We start from the raw sequence: 6599 nt of genomic DNA, 5'->3' as shown, positions 1-6599 counted from the left end.
TATATATATATATACACACACACACACACACACATGTGCTTATGTGTATATCTTTGTTACCCCCACCTCCATTTCACAATCAGTGTTGGTTTGTTTACATTCCCGTAATTTAGCAATTTGTCAAAAGAGACTGACAGAATAAGTATCAGACTTTAAAAACAAAACATAATTACTGATGTCAATTTGTTTGACAAAAACCTGTTAAAGCAGTGCCCCAGTGTGGCTGCTGTCCAACAACTGAAACAAGTAAGAGACAAGAGAAAAACTAACAATCGACAAAATAATTTGTCAATGCACGATGCATAGACAACCAAAGGCCTTAACTTTACAAACCCACAACTGATTCACTCACATTTATATGTAGCTGCTGCATAAACAAAAACCTTTAATTCTCATTCTTGCCTATTTGTCTCACTACCAGATACACCAAATACAAAGAACTTGTTAGATTACACAAACCCTGACTTGTCATGATACAATCTGCTCTATTAGCTTAAAACAATGCTCATCTCAAGCCCTAACTAAGCTCATCCTTTCTCTCTACTGATTGATGTAAATCCACTTAATTTCATTACCTTAATCCTCTAGCATTCAAATTACAATGTCAAATGTAATGCTTATTTGAATTAATCATGCATTATCTCATAGCTTCAAGATTTCAATGATGGGGTTATTTTTACCATGACATTGTGGGGTAGGTGTGAGAGGCCAGATCTGGCCAGTTTGAACATAAAACTGGTATAATATGTGAGTTAGATATGGCTGGTTTAAATGCTAAAAGGTTAAGCTCTTAAGTTCAGTGACCACATGTACAGTTTCTTATTTTTTTAATACCCACACGGGGCTAAACATAGAGGGGACAAATAAAGGGATTAAGTCGATTACATCGCCCCCAGTGCATAACTGGTACTGATTTAATCGACCCCGAAAGGCTGAAAGGCTAAGTCGATCTCGGCGGAATCTGAACTCAGAACGTAAAGACAGACGAAATACCACTAAGCAATTCGCCCGGCATGCTAACGTTTCTGCCAGCTCGCCGCCTTAAGTTTCTGTAGAGCCAAACCTAACACTCTCTAATACACAAATGGTTGCCCTTATTTTCAGCAATATATTTGCCTTTCACATCAACAATTGGTCAACTCTGACATCAGAATATCTAAAGTTGCATGCTTATTGATTCCATCAGTCTCATATCTCTTAGAATGGAAATGTCCTGCTCTATCACAAAGTACTGTTTGGTCTCTCACTCAAACTTACATTTCATCAAATCTGACATACACAAAGACTCTTCCTCCTGTACATTAATGATACTTTTTGCTATTTTTTACTCTAATCACACACACTTTCCTATGCATACGTCATTAGTTTTCTACTCTTTGCAATTTCACACACAAGCATCATCCATATACAAACAACACAGCAGAACTCTCTTGCTTCCATGCATCACACACCCAATAGGCTCTCTCCAACCAAAACTTTTAATTCTTGACCAAAAAGTATTTCTATTAACTTGGCAGAATTCTCTTTATATCTCTCTACATCTCACCTATGAAGTTTCTATAAGTAATTCTCGTAGAGAGCGCCTACATATTTGCTGTCCACATAGCATCCAACACCATGCTGTACACACTGGAATAAATCTCTAAACTATCCCTTTCTATCCTATGAGGCTCACCACATGACATACATACCAAGGGTCATAGTACCTCGTATCAAACTAACATGCCTCTGCCTTGACACCTCCTCCAAACTATGTGCCCTAAAGTGAACTCTTATCCTCACCAAACTCTTCAATCTCTCTTTAGGGACCTATCTAGATCTTTGGAACCCATATTACAGTATGTTCCTCTTTAAGAAGAGTACCTTTTCTGACCCTAGCAAATATTGTTGTAATAGCTACTTGCAATATCTCAAAGAAGAAGGAGCCACATTCTCCAAAATGTTAATTATCTCATCCTCCTAAATTACCACCAGTATGGTTTCTGCAAAACCAAATTCACTGGACATCTACTCTTCTACATTACTTGTCAATGAGTCCTTGCCCTCAAAAAATCTGATGCAAACATTCATGTATAGCATGCAAAATTGAGAGATTTATCAGTATCTCATCTTATCTGGATCAGTGCCACAACAGCATGCAGGAATGGAGTTCTCTCTGACCAACACTACCAAATTATATGTACTCTATAGTTTGGTTTTCTTCCCTTCTCCCATATACATTAACAACCTATATACCATCACCAGTAACACCATTTATTCCATACCATTCTCCTTAAAGCATAAAAGAGTTATCATTATCATCTAGGTAAGTCACATTATAACTGCACTGACTCCATAAGCAGAGATTTCAAAAACATTATCCAATAGAGTCACATCTTTTCTACAATACAAAAAACACTTCTTCAAATGACTGTCACATCACAATTCTGTCCCACATTAGCTTTTGTAGGTTTTCAGTTTCATACTGCATGTCTCTGCCAATACCATCAATACAGTTGAATGGCTTTCATCCTTTATTATCATGCAGAACTATCCAAATATCAACATCTGATATGGTCAGGTGGTCAGCACAATAGCAATGGCAAACAAAGCCTACTCTACATTGAACAATACTAGAGATGAGTAGAATGTATCCATAAACCTTCTCATTGGTCTGATGGTCATGCAATGAGATGCTTTGAGCACTCATAAGAAGCTTGGCATATGTACCATCAAGGCAGTCTTGAAGCTGCTCTTTCACAATCCCAGTTTCAGCTCCACAGAAAAGAATACTCTCTACAAATGCCCAGACAGAAGGCCAACATTGTTGACTTTGAAATGCTCCATTGCCAGATGTTTTGAAGCTTGTTACATGTAACATAGGATTGTCTTTAGTGTGTCAGGAAGTCTTTCTTACTGTGAACAACATAAGGCCTAAGGTACTTGAAGTTACTGGCCTCCTTAAGTTATGGAGCCATCACCAGAATAAATTGGCAAGTGGTTTTCATTCTCATTGATGGACATGTACTCAGTCTTCTACACAAATTTTTTTTTAAATTACAACACAATAAAACAATACTATATTCCACTCACTGCTAAACATGAAAAGCATTAAGGTAGGAGCCCCAATATTTCTACAAATGCTTTCACTGCTATCAATGAAAATCTTTCCAAATGAACACACTCTCAACGTAGCAAAGACTGGCCTTCTTTTGCAGAGCCTAAAAATACCTTTGCCTCTAAACATTACTAACCTTTTACAAATCTCAAGTGAAACCCAATTGAGTACTGTCCCTACATCGGAAACTGTGTTGCCACTACACATACATTGCAGATCATACCTATCTCCCCAACAAAGGAACTGATTGGCATGAAGTCATTCACCAACCTCTAGACCAAAGATATGCTATTTTTTTTTATTTGTTTTTTCTTTTTCTACAGCTACTACAATTTCTCTGCTGCTTGGAGGTGGCTGGTTTCATGCCAACTCCACTCTTAATTCACCTATCTCTCCTACTTTCACCACCTGTATCGTGCCTGCCTCTTCTGACCCAGTAACTTCCTCTTAGAAAGTAAATATTAAGTTGTTGCATGGAAAGAACGATTAGCCATTTTTGTTATTTTGTGGAATTTGTACAAATAACGTGGAATCTTCCAAGGTGCGAATTAGGAGCCAGCTTAAATATTAATATGAATCAAACAGCGAGCTGAAATGGTCCGACACTGATTAAGTTTTGTATCTAGACGGACGGTTTTCAACACGTTCTTACAACATTGCATAAATTCACCTCCAATAATTTTTTTAATATGTAAAATAAACTTGTAACATGTTTCTGTGTAGCTTTTCTATATAGTATAATATTTGCTTCTGCTAAATAATGCAGGCTGCTCCACTTTTCACCTTTACAAACAAAACGAAAAAAAAAAACTTTCATAATTTATATGTAAAATAAAATTTGCAATATCATTGTCCTGACACACACATACACATATTATGAAAATCTAGAATTTGTCGCATGAAAGCGCGAAATTATGCATAACTCCTTTTTTTTTTTATATTCGACTTCGAGAATTATTTTGAAATTTTGAAAACATACATTTGGTAGAATCGTAAAGTGTGAACTTCCAGTAAAAATAGTCGAAAAGTTTTTAAATGAAAGGTAAGGGGAGGGGCAAATTAAAAAAAAAAACGAAATTATGATTTTATTACTACAGAATCAATCTTCCATATTGAAACAGAAATACCAAGAAACTCCCAAACACGGCCGGTTAAATGGTGAACATGCACCAGAATTCCGTGACTTCAAAAAAAAAAAATAAATAACGAAAAATACGATTCTGGAAACAAACAAAAAAAATCACAAATTCAATTTTTAATCTCTGCCTCTTCGTGAAACTGCTAAATCTTCCATCATTATAAAATAAAGTAATGACGGCTAGTGCATTACCGATCTAATTCAAAATTTTAAACTACCCTAACTATATATAAACAGTATTTTGTAGTCGTTTGTTAACAATAAAAACTTTCTAAAACTGTTTGAATGTTTCTTCAGGCTTGTAAACACCTGTGATTCTCCCTAACAGATTAAATATACATTTAAAAAAGCTCATTTGAATATTTGCCAACATTTGAAATGACCCTGTCACAACCATTTCTATTAAGGACACGTGTATACATACACACTGCTTTTTATAACAACAAAAAGGGTGAAGAAATTTAATGAGATTTTATTGAAGGAGTGTGATTAATAATTTGAACCTGCAGATTTTTTTTTAATTTATAAACAATTCAGAAAATTCTCGAGGAAAACAAAATAGAAAAATTAAGTAAACGGCTGGTTTGTGTATCTTGATACAGCATGGGAGGGGAGAACAAAAGATGAACAAAGTGAAATTTAACAAGTTTTATTTTATATTTTGTTGAAGCCTTAAGCTTTCATGCTTAAATTAGAAAAAAAAACCGAAGAAATTTTCGAAATCGAAAATACAAAATGGGAGGGTACTTGTTCTGGAAACATATGAAAGAATTTTCGAGAAAAAGGTTATGAAGGGAGCTTATTTCGGACTTCACCAGAAACAAAATGTGAAAGAAATTGTTGTATAGTGCTCAGGTGCTGAGATTATGTAGTATACCTAATAAGAATCATAAATAGTATTTTTATATTAATAAATTGCTTTAAAATTATTTAAATTTCACACATTCGTTAAATTGTACGCACACGTGACAGTGGGGCACTTTTGGATATGTAGCAAGTTTTTTTAATTAAACGGTTTGTGTAATTAACAAGGTTGTTAATTAACTACGAGGACGAGGCAACTATTACTTACATAAGCTAATATTTTAAAACTTAAAACAAAATATTACTGGAATAACAAACAGAAAAGAACAATCGTAAGTTTATAGTTATATCTTTACGATAGCGGGGTGGGATAGAAACAGTGTTAACTTCATTTAACCCATTACCGCCAATAATTCTATTAACTGGAATTTTTTTATGTAACTTTGAAGATTTCTAGCATAAAACAGCCTTAGAAACATGCTGGAATGATCAAAATAACATTTTAAATAGAAATAAGCGAGATATTGGGTGAAAAATTAGCAAACCTCATTTGAATATCAGAGAAATATACCTAATAGATATAGCAAAAAGGTTAGATATGTGTAAATATTGACAGATAATTACGAAATTTGTAATTTTTAAGTGATCTCATATGAGATCACTGGTAGGTAATGGGTTAAACATTTATTGTTTGTATTACGGTGTCAAAATATTCGTCGCTCGAAACTGCGACCTGATTGCTAATAACGTTTTATATGCAATCGTTTCAGGTTCAACACATACTTGCCTGGCAAGTACACCTCTGAAAATCATATCTCTTACCCTAGCTGAAAGATTGAAAATTGTGAAGTGTTTCAGGAACAGAAATGTAATGAAAACAGTAGTAAATTAATTGAAAAATATAAAAGTAACGAGTTCGTTAAAGGAACTTATTAAAGAGCATTGCTTTTATATGTTATTTTTTTTCTTTTAATGTTTGAAACTACGACATATCTACACAAGGGTGCCTGCCACTTCCGACTTTTGTTTTTATAATCAGAATCTACACCATCTGAAAGGTCTTTGTAGAAAATTTCATTTAAAAATATATCCAGTTTTTTGTCTAAGGTACTATTCAAGAAGGGCGGAGTGGAGGACACACTTGTTTAGTATGCCAAAAACAAAATTAACGAACCAGATATTAACGACAAAAGTAAGTTACTTCATGGCTTTATAAACTACTTCAAAGTTTTCCTATCGTACGAAGTGTGTAAAACATTCAATCTAAAGATAATCAAGAGTAGAGGTATATGTATACAACTTACTGTGTTGTATTTTTCTGCGCTATTTGGTGTGTAGTTAGATGTAATAAATGAGGAAATGTGTGGACATTTAACAAAAATACAATTACATAGAATGTTCATAAAGACATTGCTGATAAGATAGCAGAAACTAAGTGATAACATTTCACTAACTAATCGACAATATCAGTAGCCTGACTTTCGTAGCTGATTAATGAAACAAAAAATGTGTTAAAAGCAAAATGTATTTATAAATGTATATCTATATATATTGCATATA

At 34.1% G+C, this 6599-nt stretch overlaps 1 protein-coding gene across 1 annotated transcript in view; it reads right to left on the bottom strand.

Annotated features, from left to right (window-relative positions):
• LOC106871136 (zinc finger protein 883) overlaps positions 1–6480 on the bottom strand; it is a 10927-nt gene extending 4447 nt beyond the window's left edge. Inside the window, exon 1 of the mRNA XM_014917446.2 lies at positions 6344–6480. The gene's annotated coding sequence lies outside the window, so the exon portion shown is untranslated. The remainder of the gene's footprint in view (positions 1–6343) is intronic.
• Between the last annotated feature and the right edge of the window lie 119 nt (positions 6481–6599).

Source organism: Octopus bimaculoides, chromosome 7 (assembly GCF_001194135.2).
Source record: "Octopus bimaculoides isolate UCB-OBI-ISO-001 chromosome 7, ASM119413v2, whole genome shotgun sequence".
Taxonomy (NCBI): domain Eukaryota; kingdom Metazoa; phylum Mollusca; class Cephalopoda; order Octopoda; family Octopodidae; genus Octopus; species Octopus bimaculoides.
Note: the sequence above shows the minus strand (reverse complement) of the source record. Positions and strands in the feature narration are given on the sequence as shown.